Below are 27,717 nucleotides of genomic sequence, written 5' to 3'. Positions count from 1 at the left end.
TTTTTGTATACAAGTCTTTATTACAGGAACTCGAGGGAGGATTCTGCCATAACAGTTGTAAAATCATTCAAAGAAAATCTATGCTTCATAGTGTGAAAATACAATGATCTTGTAGTATTAGTTAGAGGAGAATCTAATCTATCAAATGTAGACTGGGACATCTGTGGGTTCACTGCAGGTGACAGACAGTCTTGAGAAATAGTTTTTAACATGTTTCCCACGAACTGTCTTGCACAACTAGTTCAACAACCCACACACAGCTCAAATGTTTTAGACGTTGTAGCTACAGACAGGCCTGACATTATCAACAGTCTCAGTACAGAGAGGCTGAAAAGGGCAGATAACCAGTTATTAGCACCCTATTTAGACAATGGATGGACATAATTTAGTTTCAGTATGATGGATGTAGAGGAATCATGTGCAAAGTTTAAACTGATTGTAAATCACACTCTGAAGAAGTATGTGCTGAGTAAGTGGATTAAGGATGGAAAGGACCCACTTTTGTCTAATAATATAATTCAAAAAGTGCTGAGGAAGCAGAGATTGTTTCACTCTCGATTCAAAAAATGTGGTTAGAAAATGTTGTTAGAAATTCATGTGTCTATAAAAACATTGATGCATGAAACATACAACTTCCACCGTCATACCTTAGGGAAAGACCTTGCCAGAACCCAAGAAAATTCCGGTCCTATGTAGAATCACCAAGTGGGTTGAAGACTTGTCAAGCAGTCTGGTGTGGCAGTAGAAGATGGCAAAAGTAAAGTTTATGCTTTAAATTTTGTGTTTAAGGAATCATTCGCACAGGAGGATCATATAGACTTATCATTGTTTGACCTCTACACAGACTTCCACATGGGGGATACAGTAATAGGCATCCCTGACGTAGAGAAGCAACCAAAAAAGTTGAAAACAAGTAAGTCACCAGGTCCAGATGGAACCTCATTTCATGACATTGATCTCTTACCCAGCTTGCATTTACCATGAATCTTCCACTCAGTGCAAAGTGCCAAGTGACTGGAAAAAAGTGCAGGTGAGTCCTGTGTATAAGGAGGGTAAAAGAATGGGCCAGCAAAATTACAGATCAATGTCGATAACATTGTGTTGCTGCAGAATTCTTGAATATATTCTAATTCAAATATAATATACTTTCTTGATACAGAAAAGCTTCTGGTCATGTATCAGCACAGATTTAGAAAGCATCAGTTGTGCGAAACTCAGCTGGCCCTTTTCTCACATGATATCTTGCAAGCCATGGATGTAGGCCAACAGGCAGATTCCATTGTGTTAGATTTCCGAAAAGTGTTTCAAACAGTGTCCCATTACAGACTGTTAACAAAGGTCAGAACATATGCATTAGGTTCCCAAGTTGTGAGTGGCTCAAAGACTTATTAAATATGAGGATGGTTTGAAAAGTTCTCAGAATCACCATGAGAGGTCAGTGCTAGTACAATGAGTTGTTCACGTGATATTCATTGGACTGTTGCCTGTAAACAAGTGCCACGTCAGTCCTCTTGGAAGAGAGCTGTGGCAGTGAGGTGGCTCTGTTGTTGTTCCCATGTAGTGATTTGCGAAGATGGAATAAATTGATATTCGAGCAGTGATTAAGTACTTCATAAAGAAAGATATGAAAGTAAAGGACATTCATGCTGATTTCCAGAATACACTGGGGGACTCTGCTACTTCATATTCAGCTGTTGCCAAGTGGACAAATGAATTTAAATTTGGTTGGGAGAGCTCAGATGATGATCCGCGCAGTGGTCGGCGAAGGTGTGTCACTGCTCCAGAAGTCATTGCAAAAGTGCATAAAAATGGTCACGGAGGACTGCTTATTGAAAGTGTGTGAAATTGTTTAAACTTGCCAGATGTCATCTGAAAGGTTATAACACATTTAACTGAAGAATTAGAAATTAAAAAATTATCTGCAAGAAGGGTGCCATGACTCTTGGCGCACACCTATGGCTACACAATTGTTGCCACACCAGCCTTATCACATGATATGGCTTGTCAGACTTCCATCTCTTCCCAAAACTGAAAATTTGCCTTGGCAGATGAAGATCCACTTCAAATGAAGAAGTGATACCTGGATTTGACAACTACTTTGCAGGCCAGGAGGAAACTCATTTTCGTGATGGGATCAAGACACTGGAACGTCGTTGGACCAAGTGCATTAGTCTACAAGGAGACTACATTGAAAAATAAAAAAGTTTCAGTGAGGTAAGTACTTTTTTTTCTATTCCATTCCGAGAACTTTTCAAACCCCCTCGTAATAGAATTGAGTACATTGTCCTTGATGGTGATTGTACATTGGAGACAAAGATTTCATCAGCAGTGTCCCATGGAAGTGTGACAGGACCACTTTTGTTCTCTATGTGCATAAATGATATGACAGATAGGGTGAGCTGCAGTGTGTGACTATTTGGTGATGACACTGTAGTGTATGAGAAAACATTGTTGAGTCACTGTAGGTGATACAGGTGGACTTGGACAGAATACCTATTTGATGTGATGAATGCCAACTTGCTGTAAATGTAGAAAATGTGAGTCAGTACAGATTAATAAGAAAAACAGCCTTGTACTGCTTGACTATAGTAATGTGCTGCTGATGCAGTGACGTCGATAAAATATTTAGACACAATATTGCAAACCAATATGAAATGAAATGAGTCCATAAGGATAGTAACAGGCAAGGCAGATTGTCATCTTCAGTTTATTTGTAGAATTCTAAGAAAGTCGAGCAATATTATGAAAAGGAAAGTTACTACTCACCAAATAGAGGAGATGCTGAGTCACAGATAGACACAAACACAACTGGCACACACAACCACAGTCTCAGGCAACTGAAACCAGTGTGGTTGTGTGTGTCTACGTCTATTGTTGATGAAGACCTTAATGGCCAAAAGCTTTATTTATTTGTGACAGTCTTTCTGTTTGCAACTCAACTGTATGGTGAGTAGCAACTTTCCTTTATTCCATAACAGATTTTCCATTGTAAGAAAGTATAGTTCATTTATAAAGAAGATCGCATACAGAACATGAATGCAGCCTATTCTCAGGTGCTGCTTGAGTATTTGGGATCCCCAGCTGATCACATTAAAGGGAGACATTGAAGAAGTTCAGAGGCATGCTGCCAGATATGTCACAGGTAGTGTTAATCAACATGCAAGTTATACAGAGATGCTTTATGAACTCAAATCATAATCCCTGGAGGGAAAATGATGATCTTTTCATGAAATACTATAGCAAAGATTTAGAGAACCAGCATTTCCAGCACACTGCAGAACAATTCTACTGCCACCATGTACATTTCATGTAAGGACAGTGATATGGTGAGAAATTAGGGCTCATACAGAGGCGCACAGAAAGTCATTTTTCCCACACTCCATTTCCAAGTGGAACAGGAAAGGAAGTGACTAGTAGTGGTACAAAGTATCTTCTGCCATCCTCCTTATGGTGGTTGCTTGCAAAATATGTATGCAGATTTACATGTAGGAAGCCAAAATTGATAAAGAGAATATCAGAGAAGGTTTGTGTGTATTCTACAACTGATGACTCTGTGATCGCGTAATCCTCAGAATATTATTACTATCTGGTGTTAAGTAAGCACGGTGTAAACAGGAAATGGTTATGTATCCTGAAACTGAGAAAATTGATACATTTTGAAAATTGTTTTCAAAGAGTGATGACTGTAGTTCTTGCTGCAAAAAGATGATTTTTGATGTTTTTGAACATGATCCAGAACTTTCTTAATGGTGTAAAGTTGACTTGAAAAGAGGTGTGTGAAAATCAGATGCATATTATTTTGTCCAGTAGCCACGGAAGCTCTACAATGACTGCTTTATGTGTTCTCCCCATTTATTACAAAATCAAGCAATGGAAAATCTAGGATGGAATAGCACAATATTATGAACAGAAGAGATTGCTGCTCACTATGTAGCGGAATGGTGAGTCACATACAGGCACAATAAAAAGACTGTCAGACAAGTAAGTTTTCGGCCGAAAAGGCCTTCTTCTGATATAGACCAAACACACACACACACACACACAAACACACACTCATGCAAATGCAACTTGCACACAGATGGCCACAGTCTTTGGCTGCCAAGGCTAGACTGAGGGCAGCAGTGCATGATGGGAGAAGCAACCTGGGTGATGGGGGTAAGGAGGAGGCTGGGGCAGGGATACCAGGGTAGGAGTGGGGGATGATAAAAGTGCAGCTTGTGGGAGCATACAGGGGTGAAGTGAAGAGAGGATAGGGCAGCTAGGTGCAGTAGGATGGTTAGATAGAGGGAAGTGAGAGGAGGGGGAGGGGCAGCAGAAGAGGAGAGAAGTAAAAAGACTCTCTGTGTGTTGGTGGAATAGGGCTGTATAGCGCAGTGGTGGAAATAGGCAAGGGGAGATGTGGGTGCAGGACAATGATTAAAAAAAGTTGAGGCCAGGGGGGTTATGGGAACACACAATATATTGCAGGGAGAATTCCTATCTGCACAGTTCAGAAAAGCTGGTGGAGGTAGGTAGGATCCAGATTGTATTCTGGCTGGTTAGAAAGGATTCCTCTAGACGCCACATGAAGAGGTTGGCATAGGATGACACCATGCGGGTGCCCATTGCTGTGTCCTGGATTTGTCTGTAGGTCATGCCTTCAAAGGAGAAGTAATTATGGATGAGAATTACCCATCTCCGGCGACAACCCCTCCTTCCACAATGTTTTCCATCTGTCCAGATTCTACCAGTCTTTAACCCTCAACAACATAGTCCTGCAAAACCATATCAATCAGGCCCAAACCTCCTTGTGATACCTCCTTTCCATCCATAAAATTCTATTGCTGTGCCTCCCTTTTTGCCCTACTCACAAATTCAATCATTCAGAACTTGTTAAAGATCTTATATCCTTCTCCCAGTCCCTACACTGAAAACACTTTTTCACTGTCAATCCTACCAATCAGACTCAACCAAAGACTTATGCTGAACCCTGCCTGAATCAGTTCACTCCTGCATCCAACTATGATCTACCCCCACTCCACCAAAATCACCCCCTGTTAACCTTACAGAATTTCTTAACCTCAAGCCACAGTGACCCCATTCCAGAAATCCAGCAGGATCTCTAGTCTCTCCTCAAGTCCTGGCCCATCCCAGAACCTCTCCCCAGAGTCCATGTCTCTCCTCACCCCTACCACTCCCCACTCCCCTACCTTTTATGTACTTCCTAAAATCCATACACCCAATGAACCAGAATGCCCCACTGTGGCTGGTTACTGTACACTATGAGAGAATCTGTGCTACTTAGACCAACACCTACAGCTTATTATCTGAAACCTACCCACCTCTACAAAAGATACCAAATCATTGCCTCTACCCTCTCTCTACACTTCTTGTACCTTTACCACATGTATCCCTGCTCATCAGTATTGATGCCACCTCTCTTTACACAAACATCCCTACTGCCTAAGACCTTACTGCTATTGTACACTACTTGTCCCATTGCCAGGCAGATTCTACCTTTCCCAGTGGCAGATGGATTCCAAACCTACAACCTCCTTCCTGGTCACCATGTCCAACTACATCCTCATCCACAATAACTTCCCTTCTGAAGGCATCACCTACAAATAAATCCAGGTTATGTCAATGGGCAACTACTTGGAACCACCCTATGTCAATATATTCATGGGCCATCTAGAGGATACCTTTTTAACCATCCAGAATCTCAAACCTCTCACCTGATTTAGATTCACTGGTGACATGTTCATGATGTGGACTGAGGGCGAGGACACCCTGTCCACATTCCTCCAGAAATTCAACGCCTTTTCCTGCATTCACTTCACCTGTTCCTCATCAACCCAACAAGCCACCCTCCTCAATGTTCACCTCCACCTCAAAGATGGCTACATCAGTACCTCTGTCCATATCAAACCTACCAACCACCAGCAGTATCTCCACCTCGACAGCTGCCACCCATTTCATAACAAGAAGTCCCTTCCATACTGCCTAGCCACCCATGGTCATCACATCTGTAATGATCAGCACTACCTCTTGAAATATACCGAGGGTCTCACTGAGGCCTTCACAGATCATAATTACCCTCCCAACCTTGTAGTGAAACAGATCTCCCACACCTTATCTCTCCAGTCACGCCAAACTCCCAAAGTCCCACCATCCCACTACTGAGGAGCATCCCCCTTGTGACTCAGTACCACCCAGAACTGCAGCAACTGAACCAAATTCCCTGCCAGGATTTTGACTACTTCTCACTGTGCCCTGAAATGAGAAATGTCCTACTCACTATCCTTCCCACCCCTCCAAAAGTTTTCTGCCGCCCACCAAACCTACACAATATCCTCTTCCATCCCAATGCAACCCTTGCTCCCAACCTCTTGCCTCATGGCTTATATCTATGATATGATGCAAGACTTGTCCCATACATCCTCCCTCCACCACGTACTCCAGTCCAGTTATCCCATCAGAGGCAGGGCTTCCTGTGAAACAAGTCATGTGATTTACAAGCTAAGCTGCAACTGCTGTGTTGCGTTTTATGTGGGAATGACAATCAACAAGCTGTTTGTCCTTATGAATGGCCTCTGAAAAACTGTGACCAAGAAACAGCTGAGCCACCCAGTTGCTGAGCATGCTGCCCAACATAAGATTCTCATTTTAATGACTGCTTCACAGCCTGTGCCATTTGGGTCCTTCCTACCATCAGCAGTTTTTGTGAAATGTGCAGATGGGAAATCTCCCTGCAGTATATCCTCCATTCTTGTAACCCTCCTGGCCTCAATCTTCATTGGTCATTGTCATACATTCACCTCTCCCCTTGCCTATTCCCACTCCAGCACTACACAGCCCTCTATTCCACTAGTGCAAAAACAGTCTTTTTACTTCTTTCCTGTTCCATTGCCCCCCCCCCCCCCCCACTACCCACTATCTAACCTCCACACTGCCCCTAATTACCCTATCCTCCCACCTGTCCCTGTATGCTCCCAAAAGCAGTACTTTACTGTCCTGCACCCCTACCCTGCTATCCCTCCCTCTCCGCACTCCAGCCTCCTCCTTTCCTCCACCACCCAGATTGCTTCTCCTGTCATGCACTGCTGTTCATAGTCTGGCCTCGGTGGGCAGACACTGTGGCCATGTGTGTGTGTGTTTGTGTTTTTTTTTTTTTTATAAATTTGGATGAATGCCTTTTTGGCCAAAAGCTAACTTGTTTTACAGACTTTTTGTTGTGCCTATCTTCGACCCAACATCCTCGCTATATTGTGAGTAGCAATCTATCCTTTGTAATATTGTCAGTAACGACAAAAGGTAGTCAATCAAAATGGGATATGTTTTGTTTATTAATCTTCTCATTTCTACTTTTTTTTAAGAAACATTGAATACCACGCATCTTTATGAAAAATAAACTAGGTTATATAATGAGGTTACAGTTAAAAAAAAAAAAAACACTGATGTTTAGAAAATACAACCAGGCATATACTTGATGTTGCCTCTTGGACACTGCTTGACAGCTCAAGATTTACAGCTTAAACAAAATAACATTGTGGCCGGCAGATTGCAGGGACTGGGAGCATGCACCTGCATAAATTAATCTAGGAGTAATTATCATAATTATTAATACATGTAGATTAACATTACACATAATTTATCGTAGCTGCTTCTGCCAGTTATTGTAAGGACTTGAGGCCTCTTCTCGATGGTGGGATTTGCAGAATATAGTGTGTGAATGAATGATATAATGGAATAGTAAGATGTGTGCGGAAAGGAGATCTTTATCCTGGACTTTCATGGGTCATTTGCATCCCAGATGTCTTGCTTCTTCAGTTCTGGTGATCAGTTGTTTGATATACTTTTCATCATCATCATCTGCTTAAAATGGAAACAAAGGTTCCATCACTGTGTCGACTTGCTGATCAGATAAAGCAGCATGAAACCTGTGGCACCTTGCTGCACTGTGCTGTATGTGAATTATGCAACAGGCAGTGTCGTGTCCAAGTTTTTTTGTTTTATGACAATGTATATTGAGAGCATGTCTGCTCTCACCGTATTAAAAATGCTCCATGTGAACATTCCTCTGTTGGTGGTAGGCAGTTGTGATCTTGTTAATAATACTGCTCATGAAATTATGTCTTAAATGAGTATTGACTAAAACACTTTTCTATTGTCAGACATTAGTCATGGTGCTTCAAAATTATGTCCACTACAAAAGACTTGACAGTTTACAGAGCTTTGGCAGTCGGTACACCCTTGGTGACAGTGCAGTGAGTGAGATAGTCAGTGCTTACTATTGTGCATTTATTACTATATGTTTACTTGAGAAACACGTGAAGAAGTTCATTCCAATCTGGTGAAATGGAGCACCTGCAGGAGGAGTGGTAACAGATGACTTGGTAGCAAATGAGGTCCATGTTTTCATAACAGGCATTTTAGAGAGTGGCTTATATAACGTCTGACAGACTGGAGATTGGTAGAGACTTGGGCAATGATACACACTTTTGATTATATCAATGGTCTTTGCAAATCCCAGGTTTCCTGATATCTGAATGCCGGTAAAGTTCTCCACTGTGGCTAGCTGTAAATGAGCTGTCCCATTTCATCACAGTTCATTGTATACAGAGGTTACATCTATTAATCTGAATTATTCCTTTTTAGCTTTTTCCTTCTTGAAGGGCTCTGTGATCATCAGAATTACTGCATCTTCATTTTTTTCAGCTGCAATGTTTGTTAGTGTAGTAATGACTAAGATATCACCATTGCTATGGTGTCCCTCTAATGTATTCCGTAAATGATATTTAGCATCCTTGTGTTCACATCCAGTTTTGTATACTGCTGCATGCCATATTCCTGAAGCTCAGTTGTCAATTATCTTGATGGAACCTTCAGGCTTTTCAGCCAGCGTAAACAGTGATGGTTAATCACAACCGTGAATGATCTACCATAGATAGAGATTTTGCTCTTGCTGATTTCCCAGACAACTCTGCAAAGCACTCTTTCTCAGTTGTAGAGAAATTCTTCTTAGAATGTAGAAGTGTGAGCAATCACTCGTTCAGCACCTTCCTGGATTTGCACCTCTCCCACAACCACTAGCACTCTGTCGTGGCATTTTCATCAAAAAGTGTAAGGTTCAGTGTCGTTAGCACCTCCTTAAGGATACCAAAATATCTGTCTTGCTCCTTCCTCCAAGACAGTTTGGCATCTTCCTGCTCCAGTTCTGGCAGTGGCTGTGACTTACAATTGAAATCCATTATAAAGTGTCTGTAATAGGGGTACATCCTTAGTGAACATTTCACATCATGGGTATGTTGGGGAGCTGGAAAATTTCATGGGGATGCACTAAGTTTTTTATTCTTGGACATTGAAGATGCACTTTCTACACTGTAGTGCCAAAGAGACTGACACAGGCATGTGCATTCGAATACAGATATAAGTAAACAGGCAGAATACGGCACTGTGGCCAGCACAAGAAGTGTCTGGCACAGTTGTTAGATTGGTTACTGCTGCCACAGTGGCAGGTTATCAAGATTTAAGTGAGTTTGAACGTGATGTTACAGTCAGCGCACGACTATGGGACACAGCATCTCTGAGGTAGTGATGAAGTGGGGATTTTGCCATATGATCATTTGATGGATGTACTGTGAATATCAGGAATCTGGTAAAACATCAAATCGCTGATGTTGCTGCATCAAGAAAAAGATCCTGCAAGAATGGGACAAATGTTGACTGAAGAGAATCGTTCAACAGGACAGAAGTGCAATCCTTTTGTAAATTGCTGCAGATTTCAGTGCCGGGCCATCAACAACCATCAGCATGTGACCCATTCAACAATACATCCTTGATATTGTGTGGTTGGATGAGTCTCATTTCAGATTGTATCGAGCGGATGGACATGTATGGTTATGGAGACAACCTCATGAATCCATAGACCCTGCATGTCAGCAGGGGACTGTTCAAGATGGTGGAGGCTCTGTAATGTTGTGGGGCATGTGCAGTTGGAGTGACATGGGCCCCTGATATGTCTAGATACAACTCTGACAGGTGACACATACATAAGTATCCTGTCTGATCATCTGCATCCATTCATCTCCATTGTGCATACCAACGGACTTGAGCAATTCCAGCAGGACAATGCGACACCTCACATGTCCAGAATTACTACAGAGTGGCTCCAGGAACACACTTCTGAGTTTAAAGACTTCTGCTGGCCACCAGACTCCCCAGACATGAAAACTATTGATATATCTGGGATGCCTTGCAATGTGACTACTTCAGACATTAGTCAAGTCCATGTCATGTCTTGTTGCGGCACTTGTGCGTGCTGACAGGGGCCCTACATGATATTAGGCAGGTGTATCAGTTTCTTTGGCTCTTCAGTGTGTGTCAAAGTGGGTTGTCCACCATTCGTTAAAATTGGCTGAAGCACTGTACAGACCAAAAGGCATAAATTTGAAAACATGATGACCATCAGGTGTGATAAAAGCAGTCTTTTCATTAGTCAGCCTCGTCAACCTCAACCTACATGTACCCACTTCGCATATTCCAAAAGAGAATTAGTTCATTCCCTTCAGACAGTCCAAGGTGTCATCAGTTAATGGCAATGGGAATGTATCCTTCTTGGCGATTTTTTTCAGCTGTGATCGTCAAGACAGAAGTGCAATGTGATTTATCTTTCAGCTTCATGAGTATCACAAAGAAGAACTAAATACTTGCTGACGGCTAAATGATGTGTCACAATATCTTTTCCACTCACTTCTGAATAATCCATCACTCAGCTTGAGAAACCCTATATGACTGCTGGCTGGTAGGGTGACGATCGTTTGGTATTGATGTGGTGTTTCCCATTGGCTCATTTGCTCTACCTTGTTTCTGCTCAGAACTTTGGTGCAAATAAAAGTTGACTAAGGTGGCCTACACTTGCTGGCAATGTTTCTTGGTCAAGCTAGGACCTATTGGTGTTTGGGTAGTAAAGTCCTCTGGTGGATAGTTGGTAATGATAGAGTTTCATAGTTCTCCATCAATGGTACTGAGCTGACATTCCTCGGCTGGTTCAGTTGTTCCTGTACAAATGCCATTAGGGATGAGGTTTGGCTGTTTGTGGCAGTTTGTGATTCAAGAGATCTGTTTGTCCACTTGTGCTACTTCACTGGCTATAGATCCCTTTTGTGAAGCTGAGTACTTTCTTGTACTCGACTAGAGCTCCACAGTTAAACTCTCCGGCCAGACTGTTGAAATAGAACTTGTTGTATTGATAATAGGGAGATAAGTGTGTCCTTAATTATGGACAATTGTGCAGAGCAATTGTCATTTGAACACAGTGTTGTTGCTTCGCCAATATGGAGCTTGAGTCTTCCACAGTCTGTTACTGCTTGTGATGCCACCAAAAATAAGTTTGTGGATGAATTTTGTTAAAACAATAAATTTTGAAGGGGTGTGTCCTTTCATCGAGAGCTGTTCTTGCACACTGATTCCTGTTGGAACTATTTATCATTTGCAACCTACATCACAGTAGTCTTGTTCAACTGGCAACAGTAACCATCCAGTATCATAGAAAATCAAACTGCAGAATCAACCCTTGCCTGGACAGTTAAATTGTCAATAATGATGTCAATGTGAGCTCTTGGCAGCTATTGTCCAAGGACAATTTTTATCTGCAGTCGCCTCACCTTGACAGATGTTTATCTTGTTTAGTTTTTCTCATTTTGACAGCTGGGTTATTGGCTGGAATGTCTATATGGTAACATGGAATGACTGTGGTGCATTGAATAACAACCTCTCCGAGATATGGTTACACATTTCCTCCTGGAGACTGGCTGTAGTCATCTGCAGTTTACTGGAATGCATAGTATTGCCCCTTTGTTTGATTGCTTGTTGTGTAATTCTTATTGAATAATTTTCCCCTTTCTTTATAGTAGAGTATGATATGCTCATGGCATCCGTGATGGAAACTTAATGGCATGCTGTCCTCCATTCTGCAGATGGCTGTTTTCTTTGTGGTAATCTAGTTGCTGAGGGAGTGAGTTGTATCTGTGACATCGAGAATGTTACATATTTTCTAATAGTTGCAGGATGAACCTTTTCTTGAATCTGAAGTGCTATCTCCTCCCGTCTAAGATCGAAATTTAACAGTACTACTTCCAGCTGTTTGGGTTTACAGCCACAACTTGAGAAGTCCACTGTTGTGATATGATTCAAACAAACACATAACAGATGTTCTACCATATGCTAATTAGCTCCCCATATGTCTTCTCTTAGCAATTACATCCTGATGGTCTTTCATAATGGCAATAAGTACAACATTTGAAGTCCATTAACCATCTTTTGGAGTAAGGGTCAACTCTTTTCTGGTGCATTTCCTTGCATTGCTAACACAACTTCAGAAGTCCACTGTTGTGATATGGTTCAAAGGAACACATTACAGATGTCCTCTACCATATTCTTAATTAGATACAACATTTTGTCAGCTTCCATCACATTCAAATTCTCTGTGGGGCACAGTGCAAAAACATTCTCTAAATATTGCTGTATTGTCTCCACCCGATACAGGAAGAGGACAACATGCTATTATGTTTCCATTTGAATGCCATGGGCATATCATATTCTACTCCATTCTTCAGCTGTGCAACTTGCTGCTGGTTTCAACAAATGCTTTCTTAATATCCTCTTGAAATTTGTTCCAGCTCTTCTTCTCAAAATATTGCTCGTTTATACCACCCAAGCAAAGGCAAATGTTGGCAAGACCCATCATACCAATGTACCTCTCATATTTAGCAACATGATCATATATATCCCTGTATCCATTTGTCAAATCTCGGACAGCATTTACTGAAGAGACCAGTGGATGCATGATGTCTATCTGATTCACCAATATTTTTGTGTGGTACCATGGCAATGTTGATTCTAGGAGGAATGTATTGTTTGTGCTTGAATTCTTCCTCATGGTGGCAGTGGCTTTTATTAACAATCCGAACGAATTCAAAAGAAATAGCAGTGTACATGGCTACAACACTAGGAGAAAGGATGATCTTCACTACTCAAGGTTAAATCTAACTTTGGCTCAGAAGGGGGTAAATTATGCTGCCACAAAAGTCTTTGGTCACTTACCTAATAGCATCAAAAGTCTGGCAGATAGCCATATAGCATTTACAAGGAAATTAAAAGAATTTCTTAATGGAAGCTCCTTCTATTCATTAGATGAATTTTTGGATATAGTAAGTGGGTAATTTCCCAACATGCAGAAAAAAAACAAAAAAAAGTGTAATGTAACATTTTGTCTAACGTAATGTCTTGTATAGACACCTTTTATTAACCTGACACGTTACACATCGATTACAAAGTGTCGTATTCATGATCTATTGAACAAGTACTAATCTAATCTAATTTAATCTAATCTGGATCCATGGTGATATTCATGTCTGAGTTATCCAGTGTTGTGTTGGAACAATGTCATGTAGAATCCAGAATCAAGTACCAATTATGAAAGCAAGGTTGTCAATAACACTTCACACACAGATCATGTTTATTGAGCACATAGGAAAGTACACAATAGAGCTGAACTACCTGCCTCAGTAGAGAGTGCTTCCATTTGTACAACACATAGAATGTTCTAATGAATTCCAATAATCTAAAGAAGTAAGTTCCAGAAATCATCAATATTAAATTATAATTAATTGTCAGAAGTGGAAACCAAAGAGGTGGTCCATACATCATCAGCCAGCAACTATAACTGCTGGCCATGGTGAACAACATACAGCAAACACCACTATTATGTATTTGAAAGAGCCACAGTTCTTCTATTATCTACATTATATGTGCACAACAAAAAAAGTTTTGCATCCCCCCAGTTCCCAGAACTCCTGAAAATAGACGTTGACTGTGGATATTGTACCACAGAAGCAGTCCCTTTGACTGTTCAGAGATGTCACTAAACCCGCACAAAGATGTAAACAACCACGCATGAACAGCGCCTTTTAGATGGAAGAGGTCTGACAGCTGATAGTTCCAGTCATTCTACCAGGAAGGAGGTACACGGCTTGTGTTGTCTGTAATTCTACCACGCCTAGACAGTCAATACAGTGGTTTGATCTTGTCCACGTTGTTACTTTATGCCAGGAAGGGCTCTCAACAAGGGAAGTGTCCAGGCATCTCAGAGTGAACGAAAGTGATGTTGTTCTGACAAGGCGCAGACACAGAGAGTCAGGAACTGTCGATGACATGCCTCACTCAGGTTGCCCTAGGGCTACTACTGCAGTGGATGACCACTACCTATGGATTATGGCTCAGAGGAACCCTGACAGCAATGCCACCATGTTGAATAATGCTTTTTGTGCAGACACAGGACGTCTTGATACAACACAAACTGTGCACAATAGGTTGCATGATGTGCAGCTTCATTCCTGACGTCCATGGCTAGGTCGATCTTTGCAACCATGACACCATGCAGTGCGGTACAGATGAGCCCAACAACATGCCAAATGGCCCACTCAGGTTTGGCATCACGTTCTCTTCACCGATGAGTGTCGCATATGCCTTCAACCGGACAATCATCGGAGACGTGTTGGGGGGCAACCCAGTGAGGCTGAACGCCTTAGAAGCATTGTCCAGCGAGTGGAGCAAGGTGGAGGTTCCCTGCTGTTAGGGGGTGGCATTATGTGGGGCCGATGAACGCTGCTGGTGGTCATGGAAGGCAGCGTAATGGCTGAATGATATGTGAATGCCATTCTCCGACTGATAGAGCAACCATATTGGAAGCTTATTGGTGAGGCATTCATCTTCATGGACAGCAATTCACGTCCCCATAATGCACATTTTGTGAATGACTTCCTTCAGGACAATGACATCGCTTGACTAGAGGGGCCAGCATGTTCTCCAGACATTAACCCTATTGAACATGCCTGGCATAGATTGAAAAGGGCTGTTTATGGACGACGTGACCCACCAATTACTCTGAGGGTCTACGCTGAATTGCTGTTGAGGAGTTGGATAATCTGGACCAACAGTGCCTTGATGAACTTGTGAATAGTATGCCACATCGAATACAGACATGCATCGATGCAAGAGGACGTGCTACTGAGTATTAGAGGTACTGGTGTGTACAGCAATCTCGACCACCACCTTTGTAGATCCCGCTATATGGTAGTACAACATGCAATGTGTGGTTTCCATGAGCAATAAAAACGGCGGGAATGATGTTTATGTTGATATCTATTCCAATTTTCTGTACAGGTTCTGGAACTCTCAGAACTGGGGTGATGTAAAACTTTTTTTGATGTGTGTAGGTTAAATATCATCTTCCATGATTGTATGTAACATGCCTAACCATGACCTTGGAAAAAGAGGCTGAAAAATAAAGAAGACTGCTGTTTTATCTACTGCTCTGTCTAGGAATTCATGTAACATTACTGATTTTAGAAAAAAAAAGCTATCATCTGTCTGAATGAAAAGTTAAAATCTGTTTAGTTATTGACACTAATATTAATCCCAATTCTCTTGCTAGAATTCAAATATTTTCATACACCATAACAAGCTGCTTTTAACTGTTTCTGAATACCTTGGGATTTCCACTTTCTTGCCCGATAGCTGCTAGCAGCTTTTAAAGATTATTGCACCAGAAAATAAAACTCCAGTCAAGCTATAGAAGGGAACATGCTTATTTATTGTGGTTATGAATATCACATCTCATCCTAAATTGGCACTTATTTTTAACTAAAAATACCATTAGGAATAAATATATTGATGTGAGAGGGAAAGAATCCTAAGATTGCTGAAGAGACTTTTGTAAGATGTTCAGTTACAACTTAACTCAAAATTTACAATGGTCTAGACTTTTTCTTAAACTCTCAAGATAATCTTCCATTTTCAGATCAAATTAAGTACACTGTATGACTATCATTTACTTGGGAAGCTGATCTCATACTGATATCAATCTGGAACGTTGCCTATTCTTCTTGCCAACTCTCACAAGGGTCAGTGTTCCACAAGATTTTTCAGCTGACAATAATTTGCACTAAAAGTAACATAGACATTGCATTTATTGGATGTAATAGCAGTTTAACTGAACTCAGCTCATCTTTTCCTACTTGATAATTTGTCTAGATTTTTACCAGTGAGCTGGCAGCAGCTGATAACTGCATCTGGATATCTGCTGTCTCCTTTTACCTGGTGCAAGCAGCTGGACCCATACTACCATACCATAAAAAACACTGCAGGAGAGACTGGAATACTTATTGTAACCTAAATCATTAGCAATATTCTAAGGTTGTGGGCTGTGAACTACCCTTATTCCAAATCAAAAAATTATGCTAAGGGTTTGTACCCATACAAATGTTTACTGCACATTTCTGCCAAATAGATACTTTCTTCACCTTGAGTGTATTTCCTCAGAAGATTATGCCACACAACATTATCAAGGGAAAGTAGCAAAGCATGCTAGTAACCTTTCCAGCTGCCGCATTCTGTCGCTGTTCAACCACTGTCAGCCTGAGTAACCATTCATAAACAGCCAATGTCTATGTGGTTACAAGTGAGTGCTTTTGAGTGTCATGCATATGGAAGTTTGTATTTATACAAGAAAAATAATGATCATGTGAAAGATAGTTATGTGTCTCCGTGTTGATATATACACTCCTGGAAATTGAAATAAGAACACCGTGAATTCATTGTCCCAGGAAGGGGAAACTTTATTGACACATTCCTGGGGTCCGATACATCACATGATCACACTGACAGAACCACAGGCACATAGACACAGGCAACAGAGCATGCACAATGTCGGCACTAGTACAGTGTATATCCACCTTTCGCAGCAATGCAGGCTGCTATTCTCCCATGGAGACGATCGTAGAGATGCTGGATGTAGTCCTGTGGAACGGCTTGCCATGCCATTTCCACCTGGCACCTCAGTTGGACCAGCGTTCGTGCTGGACGTGCAGACCGCGTGAGACGACGCTTCATCCAGTCCCAAACATGCTCAATGGGGGACAGATCCGGAGATCTTGCTGGCCAGGGTAGTTGACTTACACCTTCTAGAGCACGTTAGGTGGCACGGGATACATGTGGACGTGCATTGTCCTGTTGGAACAGCAAGTTCCCTTGCCGGTCTAGGAATGGTAGAACGATGGGTTCGATGACGGTTTGGATGTACCGTGCACTATTCAGTGTCCCCTCGACGATCACCAGTGGTGTACGGCAGTGTAGGAGATCGCTCCCCACACCATGATGCCGGGTGTTGGCCCTGTGTGCCTCGGTCGTATGCAGTCCTGATTGTGGCGCTCACCTGCACGGCGCCAAACACGCGTACGACCATCATTGGCACCAAGGCAGAAGCGACTCTCATCGCTGAAGACGACACGTCTCCATTCGTCCCTCCATTCACGCCTGTCGCGACACCACTGGAGGCGGGCTGCACGATGTTGGGGCGTGAGCGGAAGACGGCCTAACGGTGTGCGGGACCGTAGCCCAGCTTCATGGAGACAGTTGCGAATGGTCCTCGCCGATACCCCAGGAGCAACAGTGTCCCTAATTTGCTGGGAAGTGGCGGTGCGGTCCCCTACGGCACTGCGTAGGATCCTACGGTCTTGGCGTGCATCCGTGCGTCGCTGCGGTCCGGTCCCAGGTCGACGGGCACGTGCACCTTCCGCCGACCACTGGCGACAACATCGATGTACTGTGGAGACCTCACGCCCCACGTGTTGAGCAATTCGGCGGTACGTCCACCCGGCCTCCCGCATGCCCACTATATGCCCTCGCTCAAAGTCCGTCAACTGCACATACGGTTCACTTCCACGCTGTCGCGGCATGCTACTAGTGTTAAAGACTGCGATGGAGCTCCGTATGCCACGGCAAACTGGCTGACACTGACGGCGGCGGTGCACAAATGCTGCGCAGCTAGCGCCATTCGACGGCCAACACCGCGGTTCCTGGTGTGTCCGCTGTGCCGTGCGTGTGATCATTGCTTGTACAGCCCTCTCGCAGTGTCCGGAGCAAGTATGGTGGGTCTGACACACCGGTGTCAATGTGTTCTTTTTTCCATTTCCAGGAGTGTATGTGTATCTGCTACATTCATTCATCATGTTCATAGATCCCATCGGTAAGGAGAATCTTCAGGGTTGTGATATTCCTCATGGTATACATTAACAAAAGATAAGCAGATCATAAAAACTTACACTGTACATTGTATTAACAATAAACTAGCACAATTCTGTTTATGCCTGTGCCCTTAAACAAGTGTAGCTGTTACTTTGTCAGTAATATTAGATAGTTACTATTTATCTGCTGATGTTGGGTTAATAGATACTTGATTATATTGGTATTTTTCAAAGAAATGTGCAAATACAGATTTAGGTTTACAATACATTATAACCTGTTAAGCAGTTTTACAAAGGGCACAGCTACTTCCATGTAGCTGACAGAATGTTTCAGTCCTTGAATCTACATATTCAGATAATTTGTAGAAAAAGTGTCTAAAGAGGTAAGTTTTCAATTTTCTTTTGAGCTGGAAGCGGTTTCTAGTTTCATCATTTGTATTTTACATATCAGTCAGCTGTAAGTAAGTTCCTAATTTTTGTTTGTTGTTTCCATCATGGAATTTATGCTACTCAAATAAATTTCCAATATCAGCAAAAATATGTACTGATAAGCAATTGTTAACAGGCTTAACAGTCAAAAGATGGAAAACTCAAAAAATTAACACGCCTTCAAAGCTTTATTTTAACTAACAAGAAGTTATACAAATCAAAGCTGGTATATTTTGTTATTATGTAAAACTTTACAGAGAGCCATATCTCTATTCCAAGTTTCCTATTCAAGCATGTGACATTTCACTGTTCTAGATGTGAACACTTGTTCATCTGGAGGATTACTAACTGTAATTTTTATCTTATGGTAAACAACAAGTGACAAACTTGTTATAAAAAATGAAGTATTGAAGCTTTCAAAATAAGTTGTTAATCTCAGTACCAGTCTTTCACATTAATTATGGCACAGTAGTTTCTTGAAAACTTTTGCAGTGATTTGTCGCAACCTTGATACAAATTTCCATGTGAAGCCTTAATTGATGTACCATTTCTGAGAACTAATAAGTGCTTAGTGAAGTGTACAATTCTTTTTGACTGTCCACAACCTAAATAAATAAAGGTGTCTACATTTTATGGTGAACAGGCATGCAGTTGATCTGCTATCTTTCTTGAAGAATTTTGGTCTACAAATGATCAATCCAATGCATGCTCAAAGGTGCATCTGCAAGATGTCTGATTATCAACTCAGCAGAGGACTCTTACAGGTAATTTCCTTCCAGCATAAATTATCACTCCTTTTAATGTTTTTGAAGATTATTATTGCACAGAGTACTCAAGAATGAAGATAAGTATGCCAACAGTTTTTGTCAGTTCTCAGTGTACTGGAGAATAGAATGTATATTAGCCAAAATGTGTCTTGGTCCATCTTCACTTGTCAGCACACATTTAGATCCACTTTTGTGGAAAGTGAAATTACTTGTCACACCAGTTAATTTTGGTCAGTAAGCTAAATATGGAAATGAAGTGAAAATACTGAAGGCAGAACAACACTGGTAAGAAACTATATTTTTATTGGGTTGTTTGTTGTTTATTCTTTGATTTTATATCAGTAAGAATTTTAAGATGTGTAATCTACTTGGTTTGGGATATGATACATTTTTCAGTTTGAAACTGGAAATACATTACAGATGTTCATTTTTTAAGTTATGTATGTATCTATTATTTGGTCAATTAGCACAGATAGGACAGTGATATAAGACACATCAAAAGAAATATTTGCATATTGTAACAAGTATTACGTGATACACATATTGTACTGAAAGAGTGTGACCGACTTATGTCATAAACAAATTACATACATAACTACATTTTCAGCTACATTACAACATCGTTTTATTTATTCTTGAAGTAGAGATATTTGTAATTCGTGTATAGGTTTTACTTGTCCTGCCAGATTCTTTGTGTAATTTGGAAATGAAGTGTAAGGTATGAAATGAATTGTAAGGTATGATTACTTGTCCTGCCAGATTCTTCGTGTAATTTGGAAATGAATTGTAAGGTATGACTGTAGAGTGGCTCACATGTCTTTAAGTGATGGTTCTTTTGAATTACTCTGAATCTATGTGTAGCACAGAGGAGATTTATTCCTTTTTAAAGATTTTTACATGTACTTGGTTTCATCATGGAATCCAAATACAGCTGTAATTACAATATTAAATGTTGATTACACGGCTTTTTGTTAACATAAATCTAAATTACAGTACCAAATGGCATTTACCTAAGTGGGGATTAGTATACTGTTTTGTGTGTCACTGCTGAAAATAATAGAAACAATGTTATACAATATTACAGCTATTTTATATACATATATATGCTACAGTATTTGAATCAAGGTTTTACAATGAACAATAATTAAATTTATTTATGACAAAATAGTTCAAGGGTGAGTGGCCAGAAATCAGTTTCCAACATGCATAATATTTCGGCAAGCAACCATTATCAGGTGCAGTGGTGAAATGATTCTTTTGAGAGCTGGCACAGGGCTTACATCTCCCTGCCACTCTCCAACCTGGCATTAGGCAGGTGAAGGTGTGTGTCCAGTGTCTCCTCTCCCTCTCCTCCATCTGCCAAGTCACTCTGTCCAAGGTTTGCACCCAGGGACATGGGCTAGTGGTGTCTCTGCTGCTGCTCTGTCTGCCCACCCAAAGTCAGTTTGTTGTGGGGTAGCGTCTTCCACTTCTTAATCAGACTCAACGTAGCCACTATCATGACTGATCAGCAGTTCCCTTTTTGTATCTCAATAGATTCTTTAACAACATGGTCCCAGAAGCTAGACATCTATCTCAGAATCATAGTGTGGTCATAATCCATTCTGTGTGAATCCAGCAGGCAATATTACCTGACTGCCGACTTGTTAGGCTGCTGTTGTCTAGCATGCCATTTTTGTTTTCGGAAACAATCTTCAACTGTATGCATTGTTTGACCAGGCTGGGGATTCGATACAGTCCAGATTACCATCATCTGAGGTCATCTTGACGCTACCAAGCAGTTCCTGTGTTTTAGCTGGTGAGTGGAGGACAGCCTTCTCTTGACTTTCCAAATAATTCATAAAAATTTTATAGATAATGTACCATAGAATGAAATAAATGTGATTGTTGCATTCTTTGGAGTTTCCCATTCTGCTTCTGTCAGTCCCACTGTTAGTGTAGATTGCAGAGCTCTCCAAATTTGCCACTGCATGTACCTATTTTCCTGGAACATCATCTCCGGGTCCAAGTTCTTGGTTAAGGTTCTCATTGATGGAGAGGGTGTGAGCCCTTTGTACCAGTGTTTTGAGCATACCATTACTCTGTGCCAGAGGAGAAAGCCCTGGAAACAGTCCAATGGAAACCTACCTGTTCTTCTAGTATGTTGATGACACCTTTGTCATAATGCCACACATAAGAGGCATGCTGAATAATTTCTTCATACATTTCAGTTCCGTACACCAGAATGTCTCTTTTACTATGGAAGTCAAAGCAGATGGATTGCTCCCCTTTCTGGAAGTTCTGGTAAAAAGAAGAGTGGACAGCACACTGGGCCACAGCGTTTACCATAAGAAGATCTGCCACCACCTCGTGTAGAGGAATGGTGTGCTCAAAACATTGCTATATAGGGCATGCACCTATTGGTTGATGAGAGCCTGACATCTGGCTGCTCACCCATCATGAGTTACACAAGGAGCAGTTGGAGAATCACAATTTATTTGGTTCAGTATCAAAACTATAATTTTCTATTATACACTCTTGATGTTATTTCATTGTATAAAATACTTCACTTTTGCTGAGTCATGATAGGCACAATAAAAAGATTCACACACTCATAGCTTTCAGTCATTAAGGCCTTTGTCAGCAGTAGACACACATACACACACGCACACACACACTCACGCAAACGCAACTTGCACACACATCTGCAGTCTCAGAGAGTTGAAACTACACTGCGAGCAGCAGCACCAGTGCTTGATGGGAATGGCAACTGGGTGGGGGTAAGGAGGCTGGGGCAGGGAGTGGGAAGGATAGTATGGTGGGAGTGGCGGACGATGAAGTGTTGCAGTTTAGACAGAGGGCAGGAGAGAAGGTGCAGAGGGAGGAGGGGGTTAGTAGCGGAAAGGAGAGAAATAAAAATAAAAATAAATTAAAAGACTGTGTGGCGGTGAAATGATGGCTGTGTAGTGCTGAAATGGGAACAGGGAGGGGCTGGATGGGTGAGGACAGTGACTAACGAAGGTTGAGGCCAGGAGGGTTATGGGAACATAGGATGTATCGCAGGGAAAGTTCCCACCTACGCAATTCAGAAAAGTTGGTGTTGGTGGGAAGGATCCATATGGCACAGGCTATGAAGCAGTCATTGAGATGAGGGGTATCATGTTTGGCAGTGTGTTCAGCAACAGGGTGGTCCACTTGATTTTTGGCCACAATTTGTCGGTGGCCATTCACGTGGACAGACAGCTTTTTGGTTATGTCCATTATAATTATCTGGGCTGTTATGCCGTGGTCACTTGATGAATTCTGTGTTAATTCCCAACGTTTCATCCCGGTCTGCGGGAGACATCTTCAAGGGGGTCTGTAGCTCGATGGAAGTTCCAACACACCCACTGGCTCGCTACTGACTGACAGTCAGAAATTAACTGAGTGAAATGGGAGCAAACAGAAAAAGTCATTATTTTTTGCAGTTATCCAGGACAATTTATTAGTTAAAATTTCATTATAATACTGTCCCAGACCCAATATTAAGCAATACAGAGCATTATTATTACTTTTTGGTACTTATAAAAATAGCTTTCTTCAAACATATTTTTCAAAATAAACTTTTTTTTCTATAAAAGTCAAACATTATATGTACCATACAGTGACCATTCTCCAAATTACTTCCTCTCTCAATAAGCTCTCTCCAAGAACTTCCTCTTGCTATGAGTTGTAACACACAATTACTTTACAAAGCATGCATCTACCAAAGTTGGTGTGTGAACAAAGATCATACATACAGTGGAATGTTCAACAGCAAAATTTATCTACAAAATACATTTATTTTCTTGTAATTCAGTTATTATTTTTGTATAAAAATTAGTTTTTATTTAATTGTTTTTTCTTTTACAAGATATGTTATTTTGATTAAACAATGGAAACTCTACACAGGAATATCAACAATGTAGGAAAAGATAGATCACTACTTACTGTAGGCAAGACACATTAAAATGCAGAGATGCACAATTTTTTAAAAAAAACTTACACATAAGCTTTCAGCCACAGCCTTTGTCAGAAAAAGAGAAACACACCATTCATTCACACGAACAAGAACTCCTGATGCACACATGACTGATGACTCTGGCTGCTCCCCGAACAGCTGGAGTTGGTGGTCATGTAAGCTTAAGATGTGCTTTCTTGTGTGAATGAATGGTGTGTGTTTCTCTTATTCTGATGGAGGCTGCGAACAAAAGTTTATATGTGAGTGTCTTTTAATTGTGTCTGTCTGCAACTTAACATGTCATTTTTCACAGTAAGTAGCAATCTATCTTTTCCTATATTATTTAGTTTGGTATTAGCTCATTCAGTTCATCAAATTTTTTGCAAAAATTGGATTGAAATCTGTATTCTTATAAAACTGACTTGGACTGATAGAACCACAGGCATATAAGAAACTATGCAATACCTCATGTTTCAAGAAGTATAAATGAACTAATTAATATTCTGCACCTAAAAAACTCAAACTGAACTCTGTGATATTGCATGTTGTAATAACTAGTGTATATTGAGCTAACCAATACCTCTGATAACAAGACAGTTAATGTAATGACTTTTTGAGGTCAGAGTAATCAAGATTTTCTTTAGAATATACTATAGTCTGATCCATGAATGATGGCAGTTCACACAGGTCAAAAAATAGGTGGGCATTGCATTGTTTCCAGTTTCAAATAACAATTGTGGTTCACGAATGCATGTGCTTTGTGGTTGGTGAAAGCGTGTAGCCTGCAAATTACATCTCTCACTTGCTTGTATAGAATTTGTCACTTACCACAACCATTAGCCACGGTAACTTGCAACAAATGGAATAAAAATTCCCTAAACAACTCACTACGATCACATTTAACGCTCACATTGAGTATGACATTCACAACAGAGTGCTCAGAACACTACTGAATGCTCACTGCTTTAAGATGTGACACAGGTGCACAGAATGAGCCTAGACTCAACCACCGTCATTTGTGAGTCCAACTATAGGCAGCTATAGAAATACAAGTTATGACTCTTTTAATATTCAGTTATTTAAAGTACTGCCCTTTCCCTTTTTACACTTCCTAACCTAGCTATCTAATTAAGGGATCTAACATTTGATGCTCTGACCTACAGAGTGCCAGTTCTGTTTTTCCGTATGTCCATGTTCTCTTGAGTAGTCCCCACCCAAAAATCTGAATGGGGGACTATTCTACCTCCAAAATATTTTACCCAAAGAATGACATCACCATTTAACCATATAGCAGAGCTGCATACCATCAGGAATGCCATTTGCAGTACTAGCACAACAAGGCCACACTGGATGATGTTACAAAGCCAGATCAGTAAGTCATCCAGACTGTTGACCCTGCAACTACTGAAATGGCTGCCGTCCCTCTTCAGGAATCGCACATTTGTCTGATCTCTCCACAGATACCCCTCTGTTGTGGTTACACTTACAGTATGACTACCTGTATCGTTGAGGCATGCAAGTGATCCCATCTCAGAGATGTTCATGGAGGGATCTCAGTTTATGTAACAGATAAATCACATGAGAGCATTTAAATTAAATATAATCTCTGATGTTAACTATGATTTATCTGTAACACATTTGCCTGAAAGCTACAATTGCTACATTTAGGTAGGTTTCTTGAGCAACTAAAGTTGTGTCATCTGCATAGTTAATTGTTTCACTAGGTATTTACCTGAAATGATTTATCTGCCCATAAACAACTGTTGTGATGTATAAGGCATCATCAGAGCATATATAATTATGCAAATGGCTTTACAAATGATTATGCAAATGTCAATACATATAAATTCAGTTACACAGATAGTGTTTATCTAGTGCTCATCATATAATTAGATTTGTTACACAGATTACAGAGACCACAAATTAGCTTACAATTTTGTTTGATACAATCACATTTATAATAAATGATTATCTTTTTCATTATATGTAAATTAATTTGTGTTATAATGTTTTTCAACCACATCTCTGTCAATATTTTAAATTTATTTTCATGTAGGGTTCTTGTGTCAAGTGGTATATTGTTGAATATTTTGCAGTATGTCAAAAATTATTTTGGACTTTACTTAAATGAGTCCAAGGAATGCCCAATAAGTTACTGTTTCTGGTTTCACATCCGATCTAGTTTCATACATGACAACATTATGTTTGAGATGAATAAGTACTTTGAGTATGTATAGACTGGGGACTGTAAGTACCGGTATTTCGTTTTCAATAAAGTACTGTCTGCTAGAGGTCTGTCAAACCAAAATAGGCCTCGCACTACCAAGGGCCCTGCAGCTGCTCTGTGGAAAATTAACCATTAAAAGGCTGGAATCAAAACCAAAAATACTGTTTAGGACTGGGCACATGATTGTCATCACCCAATGGAAAATCCAGGATGAAATAAGGACAATATTATGAAAATGATAAGTTGCTACTCACCACATAGAGGAGATGCTGAGTCACAGACAGGCACACAAAAAGACTGATATACATTTAAGTAACAGCTTGTGGTTTGGAAGGCGACAGGTAAAACACAGGAAAGAAGAGAAACAAAAGGATGAATGGTCTAACATACATGTATGTCAGTCCTTTTGTGTACTTGTCAGTGGCTCAGCGTCTCCTCTACATGGTGATCAGCAGTCTATCCTTTTCATAATATCATCATTATTCTATCCTGGATTTTCTGTTGGTTGGTTTTAGCTAATGGTTTCTCTTACTTATCTTTCATCCGACAACCCAGTGCTCTTTTCCTCTGTTTCTATTCTCTATCATGTTACTTTACTCAGTGTCCAACCTTTTCATTCTCCTCTTTCCTGTGTTTTACCTGTCACCTTCCAAATCCCACACAATCTGACTTACACGTATGACAGCATTTTTGTGTGCCTGTGAGCAGCTCAGCATCTCCTGAGTGTGGCGAATAGCAATCTTATTGTCAGTCAGTACTGTTTTTGAGATCCTTTAAATGCCGTTAAGTTCAGCCACAGTATGCCTTTACAGTACATTTGCCTACCATGTTTCAGCACATTTCTGTGAAATTTTCATGCTTTAATGTTTAACCCAGTTGTTGTGCACATTCTTTCACTGAATAGTGCAGTGTTAGGTTTTAAGCTTCCACTGCTGGGCACAATGTACATCAGGTTTTCCCAACCATTGTGTTACATTGTTTTACTTTATGGCACAGAGATATAGAATGATCGTGAAATTTTATCCCTCTAGAGGTAAGAACTCTATAAGTTTGTAATATTACAAATTTTAATTTTTAATGTGAGCTGTAAAATTTATAATAAATTTTGAGACAGTTTGTATGAGTTAGCACCTGCAATGGTAGGTAGTTATCAGATCTACTTTGGGTAATTTGATTGATGGTAAAAACCTGGAACCAAAAGTGGCTTTGGGGAAGGAGGGGGGGGGGGCGGAGGCAGGACATATTTTTTATTGTATACACTGTTCTGATGTGTAAGCCATTTTCTTCTGATGTGTATGCCATTTTCTTCATATGGTGGCACTTTTTGAGTTGTATTGTAGTCAAGTCAGGCGTGAACCTTAACAGAACATTGGCAAAACATTATTGCTATTTATTCATCTGTTGGTTCCTCATACAGACCTTTTCCAACTGCAGAAAATGACCAGTCTGACACCCTGCCAAGCGAAGACCACTGCCAACACTAAAGAAACCCCTCTTCTCCTCCACCAGCACAGCATAAATAGGCTATAGTAAACCTGGGGCATTTCAGATTCCCACAAGCACAACCCCTCTCCAAGATGCACAACACTGATTTACGCTTCTTTCCATGTACAGATTCGATCCTTGAAAGCTTGTTGAGACTACATTCATTTTTGCAGAGCACAGAGGTTTTAGTTAGTTTTCTATTTCATCGATCATTTGTATGATGAATCGTACGCGACACCGTGCACCCCATTTTTTGTTTAAGACAACCTATGTGGAGCAATGAATGCCTTTTTTCCTTCTGGTATTGTAATTATGTACATCACTATTTCTTTTGAACTGTAGTGGGTTGCAGTGCGGAGTAGCCGCGCAGTTTGAAACGCCATGTCACAGATTGCGTCGTCCTTCCCGCTGGAGGTTCGAGTCCTCCCTCGGGCATGGGTGTGTGTGTCGTTCTTAGCATAAGTTAGTTTAAGTAGTGTGTAAGTCTAGGGACAAATGACCTAGCAGTTTGGTCCAATAGGAATTCAAACACATTTGAACATTTTTGCGGTGGATTATTTACAACGAACTTCATGAGGGAATAAATGTACTGTGAACCAATAGTCAAAATGCCAAACTCCTTAATGTCTATAAGATGATGATGGGTGAGCACCACATATAATTCTTACAACAAGTTTTTGAGCAATGAAAACATTCTTTCATAACGAAGTGTTACCCAAGAACATTATTCCATATGACATTACTGAATGAAAGTATGCAAAACATGTCAGCTTATTGATTTGTCTC

Source organism: Schistocerca nitens, chromosome 4 (assembly GCF_023898315.1).
Source record: "Schistocerca nitens isolate TAMUIC-IGC-003100 chromosome 4, iqSchNite1.1, whole genome shotgun sequence".
Lineage (NCBI taxonomy): Eukaryota > Metazoa > Arthropoda > Insecta > Orthoptera > Acrididae > Schistocerca > Schistocerca nitens.
This window is presented reverse-complemented; position numbering follows the sequence as displayed.